The sequence below is a fragment of the Ambystoma mexicanum genome, chromosome 2q (assembly GCF_040938575.1).
Source record: "Ambystoma mexicanum isolate Mex_15411 chromosome 2q, UKY_AmexF1_1, whole genome shotgun sequence".
In the NCBI taxonomy this organism is placed as follows: domain Eukaryota; kingdom Metazoa; phylum Chordata; class Amphibia; order Caudata; family Ambystomatidae; genus Ambystoma; species Ambystoma mexicanum.
In genome coordinates this window covers 612313568-612339734 of record NC_090924.1, presented here as the reverse complement: position 1 = coordinate 612339734, position 26167 = coordinate 612313568, and the positions used below count along the sequence as shown (strand labels likewise).

Sequence of the window (26167 nt, the reverse complement as noted above, 5' to 3'; positions counted from 1 at the left end):
TCATTAGAAATAGGAGTAAATCCAGAGAATATTTCTTTGGGAGGTAACAAAGATGAAACAGGAGACAAAGAACAGGATTCAATAGCTGAGCGAAAAAAAGAAACTTTAGAAGTAAATTAGAGAACAATATATGTAGCAGTTAGAGTAGAATTAGTTGAAGGATCAGGAATAGGGGAAAGTAATCGAGACAAATTTGAAAGAGCTGCTTTGGATGAGAGAAGTGTGATTGAAGTAAATCAGAGAAATACGTCTGTTTAGCTGAGAGAAGACAGTTATTATAAAGAGCATGATAAGATACATAAGAACAGTAATTCCCAGATGTTTTCAATTTTAGCCAGCTCCTTTCTAGGTGCCAAATGATGCGTCGCATTGAGCGAAGATGGGCGGAAAGCCACACCTGAAGAGGTTTATGAGATGGGTAAAAAGAAGAAGGATAAAGTGAATTAAGAGATGCAGAAAGGGAAGAAGAAAGACAAGGAGCAGCATCGTCAGCTGTAAAATTGGAGAACGATGCTTGAGACACCAATTTAGAGGTGCTAGTAGAGATAAAAAGTGTGTTATTAAACTTACGTAAATCACGACATGTGTACGAAGGAGAGGTTTCAGAACTAAGAATACTAGATGGTGGAACAAGAAGAATTGAAAATAGAAGAAAGTGATGGTCAGATAAGTAGACCGAAAGTGAGGACACAGAATCTGTAGAAATAGAAGTAAATACAAGATCTAAGCTAGAGCCAGCGATATGAGAAGGAGGAGTGCAGAGAGGCTTAAGATAGTGAGAGTCAAGAATAAAAAGAAATGGAAGAGTAGAATGAGAAGTCAAAAGATGAAGATTAAAATCACCAAGAACTATAAGAGGAAAAGTGGTGAGAAGCAAAAAAGACTACAATACATCAATGTCTTCACAAAACGAGGATTCAGGACCCGGAGGACAATAAACCAAAAGTGAAATTGAGGCTAGAGAAGAAGCAGCAGAAAAAATAAAGTATGAAAATTCAAATATAGAAAAAGAAGGGAGAATAAGATTATACAGAAAAAGAGAAAAGGATGAAGGATATCAAATGATGATGATGATATTGAATGATGATATCTCCCTAGGAATAAATACAAGGGGTGTGGCAAAAAGATGTAACAGAATGATGCAGGTATAACAGTGTTGGTAGCTGTAATCCAAGTTTCAGTAATACATAAGAATTGTAGTTTCAAGCGTAGAAACATATCAAGTACCGTGGTTGATTTATTACCTATAGATATAGCATTCTATAACCCAAAGTGCAGAGCGGTAGATTTAGGAGTATAAGCAGGATAAGTCAGGGTAGCAATGTTGCTCGTCGTAAAAGGATGCCTTACATCTGCAGTAAAAGGTGGTATAAATAACGCAAATATGAGGCAACCAACAATATTAAGAAAATGGTGTTTGAAACCACGGTCAAAGATGAAATGCCAATGTGGCCCTTAGATGGCTATAAAGGGCATGTCGGTAACACACAATCAGGTAAAGTAGAAAGTACTTGCAAAGTCATAGGCTGCATGGTATCGTGGTCTGAAGAGGAAAGCCACATGAAGATAGAGGCGCTGCCCACCGTGGAGAGTCGCAGACAGCAGGGACTTTGCCTGACTTCACCTGGGCTTTGCCCATGCAGGAAGTGATGTAACGAGTCCAGCAGTTGGATTGGCCAATGCAAGGGGCAGGGCCCACAACGTCACGCTGCCCTGGTAACAGGGACGCTGAGGAATTCACCGGTGGAGTGGGCTGGCAGATTATAAGCTGCACAACATTGCAGTCAGCTGTAGTACACGTGCACAGCCCTCACAACCGGGAGTTGATAGTAAAGGTCCCTTGAAGCTCTCAAGTCACCAGAAGCTGTGATTCTGTGCTGCCGCAGACAGCAGAGACTTTGCTGACTTCACTTGGGCTTTGACCATGCTGGAAGGGATGTAACAAGTCCAGCAGTTCGTTTTGACAATGCGGGGGGCAGGGCCCACAACGTCACACTGCCCTAGCAACAGGAACACTGAAGAATTCACTGGAGGAGTGAACCGGCAGATTATAAACTGCACAACATTGCAGTCAGCTGTAGTACACGTGCACAGCCCTCACAACTGGGTGTAGACAGTAAAGGTCTCTCGAAACTCTCAAGTCACAAGAAGCCGTGATTCCATGCTGCAGCAGACAGCAGAGACTTTGCCTGATTTCGCCTGGGCTTTGCCCAGGCAGGAATTGATGTAACGAGTCCAGTAGTTGGATTGGCCAATGCGCGGGGTGGGGCCCAAACATCACGCTGCCCTGGCAACAGGAACACTGAGGAATTCACTGGAGGAGTGGTGCCTAGTGTGTTACCCTACAAAACAGATTGTAAGTTGTGCAACCTTTTACCCAATTTTTCATAGAAAATCTACTGAAAAAGCACTACTTTAATCCATCTTTTAAACTTTTTTTATGAGGGAGCCTCTACCTCCCGAAGACAGCTTGATGATTCTGTGATACTTCACTACACTCCTCTGTTCAAGCTAACTAGTGAAATATATGTACGCCCTTATGGAAAACAAAGTGAACAGCCGCCACAACAATTGACTCTCACATTTCTTTGATTCTCAATATCTAGGGGCCCACTAATCCCGCCCCAGTTTATGGTGTGATTTGAAACAATTAACTTTACAATCTGATCTCCCTAATCTGGTACTGTGTGGGGACATTTATAACATTATTGATTCTTTTCTAGGTAGAAAAACCCCCTCTCAATTTAAAAATAGCAAATCAAACAGTGAATTTACAAAATGGTCAGCAGAAATTGATGGTGTTGACTCATGGAGGTTTTCGCACCCTACAGATTTGGACTTCACATTTCACCCCTCCCACATAAATCGCCTTCTCGTATTGATTACATTTGTGTTGTCAAATCCTTAGTAAATGCAATAATTGACTACACTATTGAATGTTTTGTTATATCACATCATTCTCCTGTAATAACTATAATAGAATTGGGATGTGTTAGAAATGGCATAAGCAAGTAGAGATTTAACAACTCATTACTTCAAGACATTAATTTTGATCTTTTCTTGGCTTTCACAATTTTTTCTTTCGAATAAATAAAGATGATGACACCTCGCTGGCAAATAATTGGGATGAATTTAAAGCTGCCCTCCGGGGGCATATTATGTCATATGTAGCCAAGAGAAAGAAGGAGGCAAAAAAGTATTTAGATGCTCTTCATGGTCAATTGCGGGTTTTAGAGAAAAAATACAATACTAAAGTGAATGGTGCTCTGCTTAGACAGATTCTTGCTCTTCGCTTCTCAATTAATAAAAAACTGATGGAACAAGCTTGTGCTGTTGTGCTAAAGTTTAAATCCAAAATATATCAACCATCTAACAAAGCAGGCAAAACTCTAGCCTCATATTTCAAAATCAAAAAGAAATATATAGAATATCTGCTGTTAAAAATGTTATATTCCTATGACTACATACACTCTAATATCGGCTTCAATTATTTATTTGACTGTTTAAAACATAATCATCCATTGAACATTGATTTAAGTAGCCTTAAGAGCCCTATTCATGTTAATAAAATCATCAAAGCTATTAAAGACCTTAAAAAAGGCAGGACTCCTGGGCCAGATGGATTTTCTATGAACTTTTTTGGGCCTTTTTCTCTTACCCTCTCACCAAAACTATAATCTTTATTCAAGTTCTCTTCAAAGATCAGTAAATCATCAGGTTCCTTTGTGAAGCTCTTTTGATCCCCTCTCCCAACAATAACAAAGACAATAAATTACCCAAGGAATATTTCAGCTTACACTATACATTTTATGAACTTTCTTCACTGTATAAATAGACCGAATCATCCAACAAACCCCTACATGCAGGAGCACTTGATTCCGACAAAGCATTTGACCGTGTTGAGTGGGATTTTTTGTTTCAAGCCTTAAAGTAGCATCGTCTCAGAGATGGCTATATTCAATTGGTTACATTTCTATATTCTGATCCAAAAGCATCAATGTTAATCAATGGTCAATTTTCTCCCTGATTCCCCCTCAAAGAGTTACAAGCAAAAGATGTGCCCTGTCCCCTATTTTAATTGTCTTGGCCATGGAAAATCTATTTGAATTAATATGAATTAATAAACATATTGTAGGTATAAGCTGTGGTAATTCTGAGTTTAAACATGCTGCATATGCTGACGACATACTAATCTTTCTTAAAAATCCGAGCACAACACTTCCTCATTTACTAGCTATGATTGACTTGTTCTCTCATTTCTCGGCGTATAAGTTAAATAAAGATAAATCTGAAATGTGTTCACTTAATGCTTATTGTATAAAGGAAGATTTTACTCATTTGGTCTAGGTTGGAGTACAATGTCTATTAAATATCTGGGCATTTCAATTGCCTCTTCACTTGCTCAAATGATTAAGATAAAGATTAAGATAAATGTACAAAATTAGCAATTTAAATTAAGTGAATCAGTAAACTTATGGTCGCCTTATACTCATCATAGTCGGGAAGATTAGAGGCCGTCAAAATTAGGTTCACACCTGTGATTCTATACTATTTACAATAACAAATGTACCTACTTGGTAAACTGCTGAAAGGTTCTTAGTTTTACCATTTTACATCAAGGACATCATTTATCTTTTTAATGGATACATGATGGGTTTTCCCAAAACAATATATCTTACTAATTATTATTTGAAGGATTTCCTCTTTCATCAAATTAATAAACCTGCTAATGCTTTTTCTCTGACTAACTATCTAACTAAATAAATTCTTGTATAGCGCAACTATAACCCAAGGGTCTCAGGATGCTCACACAATGAGGACAAAACAAAAAACACAGAAGGGAAAGAAGGAAAGAAATAAGAAGAGAAGTAAAACAACTGTATATACTGAGTAAGTCAGTCATTCTACAGTGTCAATAGATATGTTTACTGTTCAGTTATGCGTCAAAGAGACGTGTTTTGAGACATTTCTTGAACTGCTGTAGGGTGGCACATTGTTTTATTTGCAAGGGAATTAAGTTCTAGATGTATTGGGCCCATGCATTGAAGCTTGCACCTACCAGCTTCCTCAAAGCCATGTGTGGTTGGGTCAGTAGCATCTGGTCATTTAAGCACAAAGTCCACTTTGACATGACTTATTAAATTCTCGATGCAAGATATTCAGGTGCATCTCCCATGAGGCATTTGAATACAATGACTGAACCTTTGAAATTGATTTGTTGGTCTATAGAGAGCCAGTGTAATTTCATCCAGTATTCAGTAATGTGAGTCTGACAGCTAAGCCTGCATTCTGCTTGGACTGCACTGTTTGTATGACCTGAAGTCTCCTAATATTACCTTTAATGATAATGATGTGTTATTTATACAGCGCCTTAATCCAAAGCGCTTTACAGAGCACATATTTATATACACTATTACCCAAGGAGACTGCTGCAGTAGTCTAACTTGATGTTGACTATAGCTGCCACAATCAAAGCTCTATCGTGTTCTGACAGCTGGGCCGAATTTGCCACAAGAGATGTTTAAAATATGCACAGGATGATTTGAGATAGGATACATGCCTTTGGAATGAAAGATGAGCATCAAAAAACACTCCTAGTGTCTTAACAGATTCAGATACAGGAATAAGATTTCCATTTATGACAAAAGCCTTGTATCATACATCTAGGTTCTTCAGTCTGTGAGGAGTACTGACAATAAGCAACTCTGTCTTTTTATCATTGAGAGCTAAGGAGTTTAGGGCCATCCATTTCTGGATTGCCCCAAATATCTTATTGATATTAGATAGATCGTCCTCATAGATCCCAGATAGTTTAAAAACTATCTGGGTGTCGTCGTCATAGTTGGTGAACTTTACGCCAAGAGATTTAAGGAGGTCACACAGACATTTAATATATATATTAAATAGCAACGGGGATAGAAATGACCCCTGGGGGACACAACATGTTACAGGTACTTTCTGAGACTGTGATGTTCCCTTAGCAACACATGCTGTTCTAGGAACAAGAAAGGATTTTAACCAGGATACTGCTTCTGGAGAGCATAAACCTACTTTTTGTAGTCTATCTCCCAGCATTCATGGTCAACCAAGTGGAAAGCTGAAGACAAGTCCAGCAAGAGCAGGAATGCAGAACTTTCTTCTTCGATGATCTCTGTATTATTAGTTTCCCAAATAGGCCTCCCAAAGTCCACATCTATGCCTTTAATCATAAGAGAGCTAGGTCTTCTCTCTCTGGGAGGGACTACAGAGATATACAGAGATCTAAAGAGATCAAAGCAATGTCATTATACAGGAAAACGTTGCTCCCAGATTGTCCGCACTTACTAGCCACAATACGAGCGGAAATAACAGCCGCACGCTGCAACGTGCTAAACTCTTGGGAAGCAGTGTGCAAAGCAAAACTGCTTGAAATCCAGTTCTCAGAGGATGACCTTGTCCGGTACCCGAAAAAAATAAAAAGGAGAATGGCCGAGCTCGACTGGATTAAAACCTCGGACACTGCTAGAAATGCGAAATCAGTCAGCCACCTTCCGCATATCAAACCAAACTGAACTCGGTCCTAAACTACCTGACCAAGTTCCCTAGCAAACCAGCCAGAAACTTGTTTTTGAGAGCACGATTAAACGTGTTGCCAACAAATGAGATTTTAAAGCTGAGAGGTCAAAGCACCTCAGACTCATGTCATTTCTGTGAAAACGAAGCAGAGGTGGAAACTATACGCCATTTGCCACTAAATTGCCCGCGTACAAAAGAAATACGCGAAAAATTTTTGTCAGCACACCTCTCGGCGTCCTACACGAAGGAAGAGGAGGTATGGCGAGCCGCCTGATGAGTAGAGAAAGAACAACCTGGACAATTGCCACTACACAAACTCTTAAGGCAATTCTGTCAAAATGGCCAGCAGAGTCAGCTACTCAAAACCCAATAGAGCTAGCTGCTAAATAATAACTCAAGTATAGAAATGTCTCTTCACATTAACGTTTCTTTACAAAAATGCTTCTCCCTCACTTCTACTTCTTCTTCCTCATCTTTCACGTTTATCCTCACCGTTTCTCTGCTTTCTACTTTTCTACCTCTGCTTTCTTCTTCTGCTTGTCTCAGCTCTCTTCTCTTCCTTCTTTTCCTTCTCTCCTTCGAAATCAACTTCTACCCACATCATTGTTAAGTTTTCAGTTTTCTCTCTACTTCTACAATGTTTTGTAAAAATTATTGAATTGATTAAATCAACTAAATAAATAAATAAATAAATAAATTAGTTTTCATATCCAACAGTGCCGTTTCAGTCCCATGGTTTGTTCGAAAGCCAGATTGTTCGTTCGTAAAAAAAGTTATTTGTCTCAACAAATGCTTGAAATTGTGAGTACGCTATTTTGTTGAGAATTTTTAATATGAATTGCACATTTGTAATAGGGCGGTAATTTTCGGGTAACAAGGGGTCTAGGTTATCCTTTTTTAACAGTGGTGTAATCCATGCTTCTTTGATAGCAACCGGGACCTGTGCGTCAGATAAAGAGCGATTAACAAGCTCTGTAATCCATGGAGTTAGTGTGCCTGCAAATTCCTCAGATTGAGTGGTGGGGAAGAGCTTTTCTATGACCTCCTGTAAAGATACTTTAGTAAATGAGAAGAAGTTTGTGCTCTGGGTGAGGCCATCTAACCATATAGTATCAATATCCTCTACTAAGGATTGTGATTCAATCATTTTCTTAATACGTATTTGATGTTGCTGGGTTTTCTGACAGCAATTATACGATTTATTCTGACACCTCCCAGCTAACTATACCATCATCAGAGCAGACAGAGTCACCGACAAAGACAGGGGAGTGGCTTTCATACCCAAAACTCATTTGGGCCTCAGAGAATTCTCAAAAGAATGCTTCCCTTCAGGTGAATTCTTGTCGGTTAAACTCCCTCTGTCAGCGGCCCATACCCTCCTACTACATATAATTTCCCGACCACCTGGCCCAATCTCCTTTTTTGAAGAAGACATCACCCTCCTCCTCACTCGAAACACCAAACCAGGCTCTCAAATTGTACTCATGGGAGATCTTAATTTAGGCCTTCATGACCGGATCGACACTAATGCCACAAACATTGAGAATTGCATCTCACAACTTGGCTTTAAACATCGAATCCATGACCCCACGCACAACAGAGGCAGAACTTTGGATTGGCTGACAAACTTAAATTGTACCACCACAATCCTCAACAACGTACTGTGTGCCTGGTCAGACCACCATTGCATTACCTTTACCTTACAGGATAGCGCCTGCCTCAATGCCAGCTCCTCCATTGCCCCCCAGATCTTATCCAGAAATAATCGCATCATTACCCTAGACAACCTCATACCCCTGCTATAGCCCATTACTAACCCATCAACAAACTTCGACAAGGACCCATCTACTGTTGTAGACCTGTACAACCGCCCACCTAAACAAATGGTTCACCACAAATTTAAAAACCCTCTGGAAATCCAAAATAACTACCTAATCCACTTGGAGAAAAACACCTTCTACCCTTAACAATGAGAAGTTCACCACTGCTGCAACCAATTACAAAGCAGCTATTCTCAATATCAAAAGAGCTACCTACAACGTCAGAATTAAAAACGCTAAATCAGGAACTAAAGAGCTCTTTACTATAATGAGGGAGTTGGAGACACCAACACCACCCACGGAAGCCTGCATTAAAGATGCTGCCTGGTGTGCTAATATCCAAAAAGCCTTATTAGACAAAACAGCCTTGCTACAATCCAAAATAGAGAGAAAAAAGAGAAGCCTTTCTATGACCACCAATTTAAGCAAATTCCCTGACTTTCAGCCCCCACTGTGTCACCCTTTTTACTCCTCCCCAGTAACAACTGAGGAAGTAGAAGAGGACTGTGGAACACACTTTGATGATGAAATGTTGTCTATGATTTGGACTAAGATTAAGATGGTATCTGTCTCTGCAAATCTAACCCATACTATGTATTTCTTCACACATATAACATTTATTCCGCTTAAGAAACTCTTTATGTCAAAGATGTCCAATGATGATGTATGTTTCTCCTGTCATTCAGCCACTGGGTCCTTCAGTCATATGTTTTTTTAATGTTCTTTGGTGAATGGTTTTTGGAACCAAGTTTGGATTTTCCTTGAACACATTTTACAAATGTCTATTCCTTTAACATCTTGCCTGGAAGTTTAGCATTTAATGCAGGGAAAATTAAAACAACTTTTATTAGTTTGGACCTATTTATACTCTTTGCAATCTTCTCAATTACATCTAATTGGAAAGATTTTACTAAAATGTGTTTTAAAGGTTGGTGGAATAATATCTTTGATGTACATAGATGCAGAAATGTATTGCCAATTCACCTTCTCTTTCTTTCAAACATGACAAGAAATGGCAACACTTTGTTAATAATTTAAATGATACAAATGTTTAACCCAGTCATTTATTCATAACATTGTTTTCATGAATAGCAGTTACTCTATTGCTATTGCTTTTCTTCATGATTAATTTGATGTACTTTATACATACACCACCCTTTTACCCCTCCTTTCTCTCCCCTTTACCAGATGAAATGTCTGTTTCTTAGATATCTTGACAGTGGGCCTCATTACGAGTCCAGCAGTAGCCGTGCCGGTAAAACTGGCAGGCTGCCGCCGGACTCGAGATGAATTACCATTGCCTGACATGCTGGAATAACTGGGGCATTACAGCCCCGGCGGTCCGGTAAGTCAAGAGGCGGCAATTGTTACTCCCCATTCCCATTCGAGTTCGATAGGACTCAATGGTAAAGGGGAGGAAGGAACAGTGCCGGCGCTTCCTTCAAAGTCTGCTGGCGGGTGCCGCTCTGCCCGCCAGGGTCAGACCTGGCGGGTGAAACAGACCCGTAGTTTGCCGTTCCATAAACAGCGATGCTGATAAGCTTACCGGCACCGTTGTTTCCGGCCCGGGAAATTTGTAATGAGGCCCAGTGATTTCGTTTCTACATACTAATCCTTACAATAGCAATCTAAATTGACATATATTCTGATTGTTTACTATTATCTAGGTATCATATTATGGAATGTATTTTAAATGTTATATTATGTATTGGTCTCTCATTGCCATTGAGATTATTAATTTGTAATCTGAGATTGAATAAAAATTAAATTCTACAAACTAATAAAGAAAGCCATGAGAAGAAATGGGAGGCTTGGTGGATCCCTTCTCCAAAATAGAAGCATCTGTTATAAAGGAAGTTGGTGAGAGAGTTCAGCACCATTCCAGTGATGCTTAATGAGTGTTGACATCTCTGCAATAGAATTTGCTGCTGAACAGTATAAGTGCTGTAGATAAGTCAAATCACACTGGTCAGTGACACTTTCATGTGGAGAAAGGTGGATTATGTGCTGTGGCCAGGGCAGACACAAGACCAGCTAGGCTGGAAAAGCAAATGGGCTTACATGTAATGTTTATAGGCCAGACCTTCTAGCAACTTCCCTATGAACATAATGTTAGTGATTAGACAGAAGTGGAAAAGGGCACCAGCATCTGCTGAAGGTATTTTCACAAGTGGAGCGATGATAAAGGCATTGAACTCAGTAGGTTAGGACACCCTTGAGCAGCATGGTAAGAGCAGGAGCCACAGTGTTAATATTTTCGTGGATTGTCCTGGCTGGGTAGGGGTGGGACTGTTGAGAGGATGCCTTCATTTTGTAAGCCACTTGATGAAGTTACCAGGCCAAATTGTGTTGAATGTGGTGAGAGATTTTGCACAATCTTTTCATAAAGGCAGGTTGGGTTGATCTGGGCTACAATGCAATCAGCCTGAGGGTGTGTTTTGAAAGAGGGAGGCGAGATCATTGGCAAGGATTTGAGAGGTAAAGGCCATGGCATTAAGGCAGCATTCCAGGGACACACAGGATCAGAAAACTCTGTGGAGTAAGTCAGTGGTAGAGGTTTGAAGGAGGGAGAGATTCATACAGTCCTCAAGTTGCAGAAAGGACTACGTAGTGGCAATCTGCCAGATTGCCCCATTATGCCAGACTGGAATTGTGTGTACCGTGCTGATTAGCTCTGAGGTTGGCAAAGTTAAAAGGGCAGGGCTGAATGCTTAATTTTCCCATTAATTTTCCACAGATATGTTTCCTGTCACCTGCACACTGAACCACTGAACCAATTTGTGCCAAAACTTTGCAGGATGTGGGTTTCTTCTCCCAAAATTGAGTCTTTCTAAATTTGGAGAAAATCGCAATAGGTTTTTAAAAAGAAAATAAAAACCTGCATAGAAGTCGCTAAAAATTGATTAAGTGTATTTGAGCCCCTTTATACAATCCATATACCCACATAGAACTTTTTGAGCTCACTATTGTCTACTTTGGCCTAAGGTCCTTTCTGGGGAACCACAGTCCACTGGCCCAATTTGGGGCCATATTGGCCCTAGTACTCAGCAGCAGACATCCAAATGGGTCTGCATGCCATTGGTGGCACTCTGGATCTGAGACACAGATCTTCCCCATGGACCTTGAGATGGCGTATGGCCCTTAGGGGCCATTGAATCCCCCCAGTGGTCACACCTGAATAGCATTTCTTTTTTTTAAATGTGGGATGTATTGTACCCCTGGAAGCCCCCTGTAGCTTTCCCCCGGGTTGGGCTCACCCCAAGAAAGCCACAATAGGCCCCTTTATGAAACATGTTCAGCAAAAGATCCGGCTTTTAATATTTTCATGTATGGAATTCTTCTGTGTTAATATGGTATACACTAAGGTACTGACAGTGGCCATTAGCCTGAGGAAGGGCACACATGACACACTCTAAATATAGTTAAAGAAATGACTCGATTAGTTAAGGAAGGGACTGGAAAAATGGCTATGGGAATTGGGGTAAAAGCTGTAAACCATAGGGTGAACAGAATCTGGGGTTTTCTTTCCATGTCCAACACCTTCATGAATAAGTGTGGAAATCATATCCTTCTTACCCTACGCTTAATAAGTAATTGCCCCTCCTTGGAACACCCTTTTATAAAAAGGGATGTCCAAATAATGTCACACAAAGACTGTTCAAAACCCTTATCTTAGCAAGTCTTTTAGTCTCCATGTTATCTGAAGCATAAAGACAAATGTTCCAATATTTGGTCAAAAAACAGGTCTAATCATAAATGCCTAACCCTATGCTAACAACACAAAACAGAGAGCTTGTCCACAGAAGGCGCTCCCAAGGTGTACTAACAGTCTAAACTTGGCCTCAGTTTTCCTGCTCTCAAGACCTCTCCCAGTTGCCAGGTACTACCATTCTTTCCTCAGTGTTAGGGTTTCTTTAGTTCTTATTGTGTGTAACGCAACCATCCTTCCAGAGTTTTAGGTCTCTTCTAGGAATTTCAGAGCATTCTGGCTAAGTCCCCCCTACACCTTTGCTTCACAGAATTCAGGAAAGGTCTCTCCCAAACCTTGGGTTCACAACATTAAGGTTAGGTGTCTCTCAGACCATGGGTTTACAAAATTAAGGTTAGGGGTCTCTCAAACATTGCGTTTCACAGCTTCCACTTCAATTGTTATTTCTCCCCCATATTCAGGATGCTTTTCAGGCATACAGTATTATATTATCCTATTGCAGCTGGTGACTTTTCTCTTGGAAGCACTACACCTCTATGCTACCTTGTGCCTGTCACAGGACCATACACTAGGTCTACATCCCTTCCAGCTAGCTGTTCTCTCGTCTTTACGTACGCTGAGGTAGCCCTTTCCTGTGTGTCTGCTGCATGTCATCCAAGGCATGGGCTCCTGTTTGGTAACAGACTGCCTTCCAAATTGCTTTTCACTTTTTCTCTACCTTTCCCCCATCCTATAGTTCTTCTGGGACGTTGATACTCCATCTGGCCCTTCGCATTGGCTGGGGAAATCATAACTAAATGTCAGAGTTTTAGAATGGTTTATTGTACGTATATCCCAGGAAGATATTTGAATCTATGTGCAGTCTTACTTTGTATGGTCTATTTGGGAGAATTCCCTCCCTGTTTGTTCCACATTTACAAAATAATCAAATAGCATCACAGCCATCCTGGGAGTCCTCTGGTTCCTGTGCGGACATCCATTGTATTCTGCATGTCTGGAATGACAAACTGCATAGTCCGGCTACACATCATCTCGATCCCAAGGACTGCAGTCACCTGCGCCTGGCTGTCTTTTAGTTTGGGAACTTTTTGGTTACCTTTGCAAAGTTTCCACTGGCAATGGAGTGCCTACCTCTACATTTGATGCCAATGGCTAACTTGAAATGAGTAACTTTTAATTTGACCACTCCTTGACATTTGTTAGGCGAGTACCTGGTAATTCCATGCCAACCCCTCATAATGAGGTGTGTGCCTAGCATTTGATGGAAATCTATTACAAAAAGTTGATTACATGGGCATCTGATGGCATTCATGAACAACAGGATGCATACCTCTGTATTTGTTGAAAATCAATGGCAATGGGATCAGTCCTAGGGCAGGACATTAGATGGTTATCTTTGGCACTTGGATATTATATTCTAGTACCTGGCATGGGACAACGACCTGGTCATTTGATGCAATCTCTGGCAATTGGATGAGTACCTGGGCATTAGCTGGTAATCCTTGGCACTTGGGCGCTAGATTCTAGTGCCTGGCATGGGGAAAGTATCTGTTCATTTGATGCAATCTCTGTTAATGGGTGAGTACCTAGGTATTAGATGGCAATACTTGGCACTTGGGTATTAGATTCTAGTGCCTGGAATGGGGAAACTGCATGGTCATTTGATGGCAATCCCTTGCAGTGGACTGAGTACCCAATCATTTGATGGAGCTATCTGGAGGCAAGGTGATATATGGTATGATATTTATAATGCGGCTGTACACAAGTGTTTCAAGGCACGGCAAGACAATGAACGGAAGACATCGGGAGAACAAGACGAACAATTCTACTAGGCCTTCTGTCATTCGGATTGTGCAAGTGCGACACTAGAAGTGCAAGGATAGTGAGAAGGGGTAGTGCAAAGGAGAGGAAAGGGGGAAGTGCGATCAGAGCAGCATGGCTCTGAGTAAGTGCAGCCAGGACAGTTCGGCTCCGGGTAAGTGCAAGGAGGCAGGCGGGCTATATAGGTTACAGTTATGGCCCCTAAGTGCACGATATGCCAGGAGACAGTGCAAACAAGGTCTGGTCATGAGCAGCCTCGTACCCAGTGAGACTCTGAGGGAACCAAGCAAACCAGTTGGAACCACAGCCAGGTATGTTAGAAAGGGAGTGCAAGAGAGAAGGAAGAGGAGAAAAGGAGGGTCTTGAGCTGCTTCCGGAACTAAAGTTGGTCCGGCTCAAGTCTGAGAGGGGCAGGCAAGCAGGCCGTTCCAGAGGGAGGCACTTGCAAAGGAGAGAGATCTACCCCCACTCGCCGCCGGAGGAGAATTAAACCCTCAGAGAGTTGGATGTAGCAGAGCAAAGGGCTCAAGCAGGATGATATTTCGGAAAAGAGAGTTGGATGTAGTGAGGCCCTGACCCAGATATCTGTGTGGATGATACAAAGGGTCCTAAACTTAGTCCTTGCAGCCACCAGGAGCCAGTGGAGAGATTTCAGCGATGCAGAGATACGGTCCCTGGGCTTGAGGCCAAGAATAAGTCTCGATGTCCTGTTCTGGATTAGATGCAGTGTACAAAGAGTAGAGGTAGGCAGACTGAGAAAGAGGCTGTTGCAGTAGTACAGCTTGTAGAGAACCAGGGCTCTAGAGCCAGTGAGCTTCTGGAGAAAAGTGAGAAAAGGTGGCATACCTCTGAGGAGGTGCAGCTGAAAGTGGGCCTTTTTGGCAAGGTCTGTGATGTGAGGAGAGAAGGAGAGAGTGGAGTCAAAGATGACGCCGAATTCTTTTGCCTCATAGGAAGGCGAGGGTGGAGGGCCCATGGAGGTTGGCCAGAGTGAGAAAGGGAAAGCAGGAACCGGGGTCCCAATGAGAAGGATCTCTGTCTTGCTGGCATTCAGACAAAAATTGTTTAAGGTGCACCAATCCTGAATCGTGATAGACAGTCAGGAATGAGCGAGGGAAGAGAGGAGGCTGAGAGAAGCCTGAAAGAGAGCTAAGTGTCATACACATAACACTGAAAGTTAGACGAGAAGGTGGAGAACAGGAGGGCCAAAGGGGCCAGGTAGACATTGAAGAGCCTGGGTCAGAGGATAGAGCCCTGGGTGACACGGCATGTGGAAAGGGAGGTGGGGGAGAGAAAGGACCCAAGTTGGACCTGGAAGGGATGGGACAGGAGGAAGGAAGTCAGCCACACCAAGGTCTGATGCATAATGCTCAAGTTCATCCAGAGTCAGTTGATCATGGTGCTATGATTGACCATGTCGAATGCAGAGGAGAGGTCAAGGAGGATGAGGACAGAGGTGGTCCTCTATGTGGTGGATGGTTACCAGGAAAGTGTTTCAGATTGTGGGTGCTTGTACTGAGAAGGAGGTACCCCCCATACAGGTTGATTTGGTCACTGGAATTACGGGTAGAAGTGCTGAGCCAGATCTGAGGTTTCTGATTGGCCTAGAGAGAGTACATTTTTGCTGCAGGTATGCAGGTCCTTTGTTGTAGAAGGCTCGAAGAGGGATACACATCACATTGAAGGAAGCTTGCTGACTGACTGGAAGCCAGTGGAGAACTCGGAGGGTTGGGGTCATGTGATCTCTAGGACCTAAAGCTAGGAGGACTCTCACTGCAGTTTTTGCACTCGGAGAATTCTCACCTCTGTATAGTGCGTTGGCATAGTATAGGCATGCAAGGATGATTGCGACGGTTCAATGTGTTAATATCCACGCACAAATATCGCCATACAAAAATATTGTCATATTTTTGCAGTCATATTAAGGCATGGAACCTGTGGGGAATACCCCCGCAACCCCTGTATTATTTTAAAAGGAAAGGGGGACACCCCTGCAACCCTCGCTCACTAAAAACCCTAATATTAGCCCCACTAAAAATATCTGCTATGGCCGTTCCCGACAACCATATACATAGCGATATTTTTGGTGGGGATAATATTACCTGATACCATTGTGACAATAGCAGTGACTCTGTATGGTAAGGTCAGGAAAGGAAAAATGCAGCAAAGGATGCGCATGTGGAGGAAACAGCTTTTTACCACTGAGTTGATGTGACAGAGTCAGGTCTAAGTCCATAATGCACCAAGCACCCAAGATCCTTTACTGTGTTGGTGGGGGTGGGCTATAGAAGGGGTTGAGGGAAGAGGGCAGTTTTCCCACAAAGCATGATCTCTGTTTGCCTGGGTTGAGTAGGAGATGATTGGCCTTCATACAACGTTCGATCTTGGAGAGGCAGGTTGCGAGATCGGGAGAGGTAGAGGAAGGGCTATTTGAGATTTTGAAGATGAGTTTGTTGTTGTTTTCATAGTTATAGCAAGAAAACCATGAGCCCGAATCAGGACCAACAGTGGGCTCGGGTAGAGGTTAAAGAGGAGATGGGAGAGAGGCGAAACCTGCAGCACCCCAGGGAGAACAGGGAGGGGTGCCGAGGAGATTGGAGGCAAATTAATCATTTGAGATCTGTTGGTGAGGAAAGAGGAGATCCATTTCAGAGCAATATCCCTGATGCCTAGAGCGTGTAGTCTCTTGGTGAGGATGTGGTGGTCTATTGTGTTGAACGCTGCTGAGCTGAAAGGTTGAGCAGAATTAGGGCAGCGCACCCATCTGAGTCGGTGTGTCTTTTTAGATTGTCCTCACAGTGGTCTGAAGCCTGATTGAGCAGCGTCTAGGATCTTGTAGGATTATGAGAAGAGGCGCAGTTGTGAGTAAGCCGCTTGGTCAGCTAATTTGGCTATATATCGGTTATTCGAGATGGATCTGTAGTTGGTCGGTCAAAAGAGTCGAGGGAGGCCTTTTTAAAGAGGGGCTTGATAAGGAAGTCTTAAATTCTGTTGGGAAGATGCCGGAAGGGAGTGATGCATTGATTATGGTTTGTGCAAGATTGCCAGCAGAGGTGGATGTCAAGATTTATTTTAGGAGGAAGTGGGGGCAGGAGTCTTCTGAGGGGCCTGATGGCCAGCTAAGTAATAAAAATTTTAGGAATTCTGGTGTGGGAGCAATGAAAACGAGGAGAAAGGTGGAAGGGTAGAAGGCAGTACTGTTAATTTGGTCAGGGTGGAGTGGGGGGGGGTTGAGATTTTTGAAAGGATAAAACTCTAAGCCTTTGCTGTGGAAGTGGTCTGAGAGTGAGTCACAAAGGGATTGAGTTGTGAAGCATGCCTGGGCATTGAATTCAGCAATGAGCTTAAAGAACTCCCTGGTTGGGTGTGGGGCTCTGGGAATTCTGTTCCTGTAATAGGATTTTTGGTATTTCAAAACAAACAAACAGTAGAGTTTGAGTTGGGAGGCACAGGCAAGTCTGTTGGCTGAGGATGGGTATGTACACCATCTACGCTCCAGGAAATGCTTCAAGATTTTCCGTTTTTAGTGGGTTGGAGTGAACCATCTGGGTGAATGGCATTTTCTTTTTGAGAAGGATCTGAAGGGTGATATGGAGTTCAGTGCTTCAGGCAGCCAAAAAATCAAAGTTAGAGATGGGGGGCCTCATCAAGATTTGGGCACAGCAGTGAAATTGCAGAGGTAACTCTATTACCGCTGCATTACTGCTCCATCCAACTATGAGTTGTGGGGTAAATCAGCCGACTTTCCCCCCATTTTCAGTGCAAATACTACAGCGGTATTAGCTCTGCAGTAATTGCACAGGAAATGCCCCATTGAGTACCATGAACTCAACAAAAATTGGGAGTTACTGCATCACTGCAACTTGTGATCCAGCGCTAATAGATTTACCACCGGGATACCTCCCAACTCGTGATGAGGCCCAACAACCTTACTTGGGAAAGAGAAAGGGTAGTCTGTGAGGTAAGTAGTATCTCTGTGTGATGCAGGGTCACTTTGATTTCCTTCCAGAGGTGGGATTGGGTTAGTGGTCCGAGGCTGCCAAATGAGGGGGGAAGTCCCCTGAGGGTAGACAAAGAAGATGAGGGAATGGTCTAACCATACAAGCGGGTGGAGTGGTATTGTGGTAAGGTGGTTGGGGGATCCGAAGATTGCATCTAGGGTGTGACCAGCAGAGTTGGTTGGGACTGAGATTAGCAGTGTTAGCTGCAAAGTTTCCAGGTTGTCCATTAGTGATCTGGGTCATTGGGGTAAGGGGCATATCAAACTGAATGTTGAAGGTTATGTGGGGGTGTGAGGCCATGATGGCCGTGACAGAATTGCTTAGGGTTTCCACAAAGCTTCTTTTGTATCCCTGGGGTCAGTACATACTCAAGAAGTTGTGTGCAGATGAGGGGGAAGAGTAGGAATTCGACCAAGAAAGATTTACAACCTGGGTTAAGGGGCCAGTTGTCAATGTGTGACGCACCGAGACAGGCTTTGTGGAGGATGTCAATGCCGTCTGCCCTGGTGGCCCAGTTGTGGACAATTTGTTTGTAGCCCAGTAGGAAGGCTTTATATGCAATCAGGAGGAAATCTTGGGAGAACCAGGTTTCAGTGATGAAGAGTATGTTGGACATTCTGTTAAGATTAGTTAGTATATATTATGATGCTTTTTTAAGACCGATCTGACATTGATGAGAATACATTTCAGGTGCCTTTTTAATTGATTGTTTAAGTATGGTGAGGTTAGGTATTGGGTAGGAGATTGGTGTGGAGGAGGGATTATCGTAGAGGGAGGGGGATGGCTCAAGGTGGAGGGGGATGAAGGAAGGAGAAGGCTGAGATGGTGTTGTAGGTTGTGTGAAAAATGCTAGGGCGAGTGGAGAGGTCAGGAGGTTAATTGGTAGAGTGGCTTGGCGTTTTGGGCGATTAGGTGCTAAGGGGGAGCTTGGTGTGGAGGTGGGTTGTCTACAGAGGGAAGCAGTTGGCTTGAGGCAGAGGGGGAGGAAGCAAGTAGAAGATGCGGTCTTGGTGGTTGTGTGGGGAAGGATAGAATGTCCGGAGAGGCTGAGAGGTTGATTGGTAATGTGGTTTGGAGTGTTGAAGGTGTGTGCGAGGGAGGAAGTGAATGTGTGCCGGTTGCTGTAATGCTGTATGTCTGTAGAGAGAGAGTCTGTGATGTTAGTGGGATGATTAGAAGCTGTTGGTCTCTGTTTTGGAGCTGAAGATCCAATTGGGTGTGGGAACTCAGGGGACAATATCCTCTTGGTGCGGTCGGTGAAGTGCTTGGCTTGCAGGCTTTGGGGGCTGTGTAGCAGTTTGAGGAGGGATTTCACTGGGTTTTGAGGTGTGGTGGAGGGTTAGAGGGTGTAGGTGTGTGTCCTTTCATTATGTTATGGAGGGAGGTCGGGGGAGCTTGGCTCAATTGGAATAGCCAGGGAAGCGAGGTGTTTGTTTCTTCTGTTTTTTTAGGGTGCTTGGGGTGTGTGAAAAGAGTAGGTGAGTCAGCCAAGTGGAGGGGTGGATCCCAGAACTGCTCCCAAGGTATTTAGTGATGCAAGGCTAATTCAGCTGGCCACGTTGCAGTTCAGAGGGTATTGTTAGTTGAAGTGAGGCGGGTGGTTTATGACAGGGTGGACCAGGTGGGAGGGAGAGAGCTGGATTGAAAGCCTGCCGGGGTTGGATAATGATCGATGAGGCGCTGAAAGGGTGGGAGAAGTCAGGATTTGACTGAGGAGTGATGGCCCCTGGGTTTGTGAGGATTTTGGAGAAGTGGTACGAGATGTGTTGAGGGTATCCCCCCTTGGATGGGGGTGGGCTATGCTGTTAGAAGAGGTGGCATGTTCAGATCTATCTCTATCAAAAGTTGAAAAGAAGCATGGAGATCTATTGACCTTGGCAGGTAGCACATATTCTCCACTGCACGTCACATTTAGGGTAGGAATATAGTCAGTTAATAAGGAAAAACTAAAGAAATGGAGAGGACTTCAAGAAAAGAAGGAAAACCCTTTCACCCTCGGTGTAACCCGAGACCATAAAGATGATAATCTATTCAATGCTGTATCAAAGTTACTCCAAGAATTAGCAGGTCAGAGGTATTTAATAAACTTGGTGTTAATTCTTTCTATATTGTGGGTGGTCATTTCTACTTTTACTATGAACCTTCTGTAATGCCTTGATTACTTAGCAGTAATCTGTGCTACTCCTAATCCTACTCTTCCTCAGCACTATACTAACGTCATGAGGCCCAGCCTCCCCAATCCTTTATTTTTCTAGAGGTCTATTACCTCCCACAAGACCCACAAACCTTTGTTAGTTTTACCAAGTTGGATCATGGGACCATCGACACCATTGGAGGGCGGGGAGTCAAGTCAGTACTGTGAAGATGAAGAGTAGGAGCAGGATTTATGACAATTACATGTAAGTAATCAGAGTGTTTACTCTACATTTCTCTTCCTCATCACCCCCAGTAAACCCCCTCAGGGCACTGCCAATTGCAGACAATTCCCTCACGTTTCAGGGGCTGAGGCTCTCCTGTGAGGGCCAATTCCCCCGTACGGTTCTTGACCCCAGGGTGGCCCCCCAACCCACACCTGTGGCATCTGTGGTAAGAATGATCCTCGAGGGTGTGTCAAGACCTATCCCCTCCCTGAGATGGCCCAGCTGCAATCATCATTCCAGAGCCCCCGTCAACTCCTGCGTCACAGGAATGTGAGACTCATAGGATTGGGAAGCCGGAAGCCAATGATCGAGAAGGTGGGAGACCAGTAGCCTGAGATGAAGCCAAAGCCCACTCTTTCAGTACAACCCGGGACAGTGCAGCCTGGAGGTGAAATGCTCTCCCCTTGGGGAGGAACACCTTCACCTCTCTGGTGCAAAACCAAGCCCCTATGAAGGTCAGATCTTGAAAGGTCAGTAGTTGAGATTTTTCCCACTTCACCAGGAAACCCCATTCCTCCAGTGATTTGCACACCGACTGCAACTCCATATCAGCAGCCCTGATAAGCCAGTCATCCAGCTATGGGAAGACATTAATACCTTGGAGATGACGTTGGGCCACCAAGGGGGCACCGATCTTGGTAAAGTCCCTAAGGGTTGTTTTTAATCCAAAGGGGAGAACCTATAATTGATAATGCTATCCCCCCACTGCCAACCAGAGATATTTCTGCTGAGCAGGACGTATGGCTATATGGTAATAGGAATTCTGCAAGTTCAGGGACAACAGCCAGTCCACTCTGGATATCAAGGAATTCCATCTTGAGACACTCCCCTCTGATAAAGATATTTAGGTAATTCAGGCCCAGGATCAACCTGAATTTCCGGGATGGATTTGGGACCAGGTGTCATGATTCCTGCCCATCATGTCCCCAGCCCTCCAAGATGTCAGGCTGGAGCCAGGCCACAATCACCTACATGGCCCTCAAGGGCCTCTCCATCCCTCAGACATAGCTCAAGTGGAGTTCTTTAATGATAACCTAGTGAGCACGGCGTGTATATGGCTGACATCCCCAATTATTAGGAATCTAATATGGGAAGCCAAAGATCAACTACTAGTGCTAGGTTTCATTCTTTTATTGTGCCCTACAAACCCATCTGAGGGACCCCATAGTGCAGATGCCTGGATTGAATCGGCCTTGAAGGAGATCATGAACCCTATGAGTGTCAGAGAAGCTAAAACAGTGACTAATGTTCCCTCCAAATGCCATTGTAATTGTGACTCCAGAAGTTAACTTCCGTACAAGGTTAAAAATTAAAGGTCCGTCAGTCTTGCCTCATGGAATACGCGGGGGTTTCGCCATCTACTCAATAACACGCAAGATCCCTTCATTAACTATGATGTGATTCTTTTACAAGAAACCTGGCTTATGTCTGTTCCCTCCTGGGAAAATCACAGCATACATTTCTTGCCAGCAATGAAGGGAGAGAAAGGTCGGCCGATGTCTGGCCTCTTGACGGGTTCCAAATTGACCTCTAACACCAGCATAATATTTACATACTCTCCAAATTCTTTTGCCCAATTAACAGTCATAGCAATTGAGGAAATCTTGTACGCGATAGTAAACTTATACTGGAATCCCAAAGGCATTGAAAATCTGAGGTTTTTGATTGATTTGTCCACTATGCTGGACTTTATTGTACTAGTTCCGAATATCCAGCACACTATTGTTGCCGGTGATCTCAATCTGCACTGCCTACAAGAAAAGTATGTGTTGGAAAATTCGAGACAAAGAATGTGGGAAAAACGTATGTCAATAGAGGAATTTGTATGCTGAATGGGAGCAGACTAGACATTGGTGAGCTTGATCATACGTGGCAACAGAGCTCCTTAAAAGCCACAATTGATTATATTTACACAGATGATAGGTTGTTCTCTAAAATCCAAGCCTTTAACATTGACTCAAATGCAAACAGCGACCATTGCATTCTCTCTATCAAATGGTTGTCTACTGCTTCCCATACCAAGTGTAACTCTATGGCGATCTCCAGTCAAATGTCCGTTTCAAACCAGTTGAATCGCCTACATTGGAATGAAACCAGTCTTAGTAACTTCGACAACTCTTTGCGAGTTGCCTTTTGCCACTCGCCGAATGCTCCATCATCCATAGATACTCCCCACTATGATCTTATGCAATATTTTCCAGACAACAGGGCTCATAAAACACTGGCCTCTAGGGGCACTCATCGGTTTGACATAGAAGCGCAAAATAAAAAAACAGAATTTCGACTTCAGAAAAGGAATGCATTAAAGCTCGCATTGAGCATTAGATATGAAACACTAAACAAAGTTAAAACTGCATACAGAAATTGGCGGCGACACCACCGTAGTAAACTTTTCCAGCGTGATGGCGAGTTGATGTTAAAAATCACTCGAGATAGGAACTCGGCTCAAATTTCTTAACAGATGCTATATCTCCGGTGCAGGCGATGTCCCAAATTCAGAGTGTCCCGGAAGTGAGATGGGTCAATCACTTTTCCGAAATGTATGCTCTTCAACCTAACTCTGTGCAATATTCTAGGACACTCCCTTATAAACCATTTCATATTGACATCTCTAAGTCCGATATATTATATTTTATTAACAAAATAAGTCATTCCAGAGCTCCGGGTCCTGATGGCCTATCCAACAAAATTTTCAAACAGCATCCTGAGTTGTGGACATCAATTTTGTATCAAATTTTTGAGCATATAAATGACACGCAAGAGATTCCTGTCTCGTGGAAACACTCCCTAATTGTCCCTATCCACAAAAAAGGTAACCGGAGTCTACCTGAGAACTACAGACCCATCGCCTTATTAGATGCCCCTGGAAAATTATATTGCTGCATCATATTACAAGAACTGAACAGATGGACTTTAGCTGATCTTAAACGAGACCCGTTTCAATCTGGTTTTGTGGCGGGTTTAGGGACCTCGATAAACTTAATCAAGCTAAACATGTTAAAGTCGAAATATGCCAAGATTAATCAACCACTATATATGGCATTTGTAGACTTTCGTTTAGCTTTTGATTCGGTGGATAGAATGTTGCTTTTTCAGAAATTGCAAAATTATGGCTGCCCATCATCAGTACTAACCATAATCAAAAAGCTTCATTCAAACACAACTATGCAAGTCAGATTATCTCTTGAGGGTTTATTATCTGCGAAAATTGAGACATTGAGAGGCCTAAAACAAGGGTGCATTTTAGCGTCAACATTATTTAATCTTTTCCTATTAGATATAGGAATTTCTTTTGAGGAAGCACTCTCTGATGCACCCAAGTTAAGGTCCCAAAAAATCACATGGCTTCTGTTTGCCGACGATTTAGTCTTAATTTCGCAAACCCCAAAAGGACTGCAAGAACTATTAAACAAATTAGATGATTATGTTGATAATAACAATCTGACCATCAACGTGAGTAAAACGCAGATAGTTATCTGTCAAAAAAGAAAGAACACAACAATGTCTAATTTTCAATGGTCCTTGCAGAAATTACCTCTAAAAATTGTAACTAATTACAAATATTTAGGTCTTCCCTTTTCAGGCTCTGTAAAAAATCAAATTTATGCAGATACATTAAGGGCAAAAACTATGACTTTAACATCGCAAGCAAGGATAATACCGCATAAATATGGAAAATTCACATCTACTCATGTTGTCACCTTTTACAACCAAAAAGTTGTCCCTATTCTTTCATACGGAGCAGAGACCTTTATACCACAGCCCAGAACTCTTTGGGATCACCTAGAAGGTAAATTTTGGAAAGCAGTGTTCTGCTTACCGTTGTGTACTCCGATTTGTTTATTAAGGTACGAATTGGGTTTGATCTCACTCTCTGCTTTGGTCTTGTGGAAGATGTGTAACTTTTACCGCAAATGTTTGCTAGGAATTAATAACACAAACATTTTGCGATCACTAGCTATGTATCTCTGTTCATCTCACGATGCATTTCCTAAACAGTGGGTAAAAGTCATCTTGAGTTTGTTAGTTGATGCTGATATTTCAATTGATTTGTTAATTACTAATCCCGACAAAGCTAAGAAAAACATCTATTGGCATGATTGGGTTTTGACGCATCAACTGTGTACAAGTTATGTAGATTTTGATTTGTTTTGTTCCTGTTGGGGAGACTGGACTTCATGACATAAGTACGGGGATGAGGAAGAGAGACGGGGGTAATGTCATTTGACTTGCATTTAAAAGCAATCACACCTTCGACAACTACATGGAACAAGCAAAGACAAGTCAAAGGAAAGACCTGTGAAGTAGCTGGGCAGAGTATTCAATGAGTTAAATCCTTGTGTAGCTTTTTGTTCATCACAGGTTTGTTAATCCTGGCACAGCCAAATGAGTCTTTGAACCTTCAAAGTTGATATATCGGTTACCATTAAACTGAGCAATTCTAACATCTGTTATTTTCATTGTTTCCTAACTGCAAATATTGTGTCGAAAATATTAAAGCAGAGTACTACTGTTTCAACTGTTACTTGCTATTTGAGTTTTTCATAGAATCTCAATATATATTCAATTTTACCTTTAGGCACAGCAACATCGGAAACGATATGTGCTTGCAGTGATTGCTTGTTTTCTGACACTCATTTTAACTCTGTAAGTCACTATGCTGCGTGGTTTATACCGTCTTGGACTATTCCCCCTGCAAAGACCAAATGAACCCTCTTTGGATAAAGGCACTATTCCATGGCTGGGTCATGGACTGGATTTGAGAAAAAACTCGCCCGCATTTTTACTTAAGATGCAGAAGAAACATGGGGATATTTTCACAGTGGAGGTTGGTGGGGCCTATTACACTTTTCTAATGGACCCTCTATCTTTTCAATCACTGGTCAAAGAAATGTCATCTAAGATGGGCGGTAACGCAATGAAGTACAAATGGTTAGTTAAACTCTTTGGCTATGATAATACATCAAGTCTTGAACCTCTGCATAAATCTACCAAGACCCACCTAATGGGCAGTGGTCTTGTGGACATAACCCAGGCAATGAGTGATCATTTTAAAAATGTGATGCTGCATGATGTTAATTCTGAGAAAATTAGCAGGTCCTGACAACAGAGGGAACTTTTTCAGTTCAGCTTCAACATTATTTTTCGTGCTAGCTATCTTACATTGTTTGGAAATGAGTCAGCCAAGCAAGCAGGAATCAGAGAAAAGGCCAAGGAAATTGACAGAATTATTTCAGAAGAATTATTTCATGAGTTCCGAAAACTTGACAATATGTTCCCCTCGTCGGCTTTTGACAGGCTTCCTCCCGAGGGTAAGCAGGAAGTTGAACTAAGAAATGTCTGCAGATAATAGTCATAAGTATTTAGAGCCACATCATGCAATGTAGTCCACACCAGTGCATTAAATGACTGTGTATATAGTACACACTGAAAAGTCTTTGACTCTCCCTCTTAGCATTCATTTGAAATATGTGAATATAACACTTCTCAATTGAACTCTTTGTACCAAAATTAAAAGGAGGAAAGCTAGCCACACCAAGAGCCAACCATTTGGCTAGCAAGGTAGTGGCAGATCATGCTTCAGCAAACACCTAACACAGTGAGCTTCTTACCTCTATTGCTTCTTTTTCTCAAGCATTAAGTAACATGTTACAACATTCTCCAAAGCATTTTTCATTTCAATGATTCTAACTTCCAGGCTTTAGGCTTAGCGCAGCTTTCCACAATAGGCAGTTGCACTAACCCAATAATATATCATACTGTTTTTAACACGCAGCTGTCACTGCATTCATCATTTGCTAATCTGTAAGATATGAAGAGAGGAAATGGTGGCGGTGAAAC

General features: G+C 42.5%; 1 pseudogene; it reads left to right on the top strand.

Annotated features, from left to right (window-relative positions):
• LOC138568786 (5-beta-cholestane-3-alpha,7-alpha-diol 12-alpha-hydroxylase-like) overlaps window positions 1-25676 on the top strand; it is a 37929-nt pseudogene extending 12253 nt beyond the window's left edge.
• The last annotated feature ends 491 nt before the right edge of the window (window positions 25677-26167 follow it).